The sequence below is a fragment of the Orycteropus afer genome, unplaced genomic scaffold (genome assembly GCF_000298275.1).
Source record: "Orycteropus afer afer isolate SDZICR_OR568_19922 unplaced genomic scaffold, OryAfe1.0 scaffold00303, whole genome shotgun sequence".
NCBI classification, from domain to species: domain Eukaryota; kingdom Metazoa; phylum Chordata; class Mammalia; order Tubulidentata; family Orycteropodidae; genus Orycteropus; species Orycteropus afer.
Genome location: NW_006921890.1, coordinates 2,471,943 through 2,472,961, shown reverse-complemented (window position 1 = coordinate 2,472,961; position 1,019 = coordinate 2,471,943).

The window sequence follows — 1,019 nt, the reverse complement described above, 5'->3', positions numbered from 1 at the left end:
TCAGGGAAGTTCTCCTCCAGCAAATCTTGGACAATTTTCTCAGTGGTTTTGTTTTTCTCTACTTGTTCTGGAATTCCAATGACACGTAAGTTACTCCTTTTAATGGTATCCCACATGAACCTTAGGCTTTCTTCATTTTGCTTTGATTTTTTTTTTTTCTGCTTGATCCCTTTCCAAAGAAGTATTCAGGTATTTGTCTTCAATTTCATTAATTTTGCCTTCCATTGCATCAATTCTATTCCTTTGCCCTTCCAAAGTGTTATTTATTTCTGACACTTCAGTATTAATCTTCTGGATTTCTATCTGTAGATTTAGAACCCTTTCTAATTTTTCATTTATTTTGGCATTTTGTTCTTGTATTTTCTTCCAAAATTCTTCTAAGTTTTTTTCTGTGTTTTATTTGGTCTGTCTCTCAATCCTTTGAAGATATCTAAAGATAATTCTTTTGAATTCCTTATCAGAGAGCTCCAATGCTGCTTCTTCCTCAGGGATGTGTTCTGGGTGTGTATCCTGCTCCCTTGTTTCTACCACTTTATTCTGCTTCTTTGTGTGGACTGTGATGGACTGCTGTTTCTGAGGCATCGTGGCGTTGTTGTATTTAGATCTCTGTTAACTGTTTATGAAGAGCAGCCAAGGGTGATTCAGGCTCTTCTTGGTGGTTTTTTATCGTTGGCTCATTGGTGGAGAAGGAGGTAGTGGCTGTCGCTCAGTAAGAGAAGTCATAGGAGGTATGGGTGTAATTGTGTCTTATGGGGGCTGTTGTTGTCTCCCACTCAATCAGACACAAATTACAATAGAATAACCTTCAAAAAAACTTGTCAGTCTTGCAGGTCCTGAGTGTCCTGGGGGTTGCTGGAAAGCAGAATGTGTTCTTAAGCCCCAGGAATCTGCAAGAGCACTGTCTCTTTAAATATCCAAAATAGTCAAACCACTTTTTAAACCTTCAAAATGGTGACATCCTCCAGACCGGCAAAAGTCCACAGCTCAGCCCACCTTTCTCTTCACCTTCTCCGTTTGTT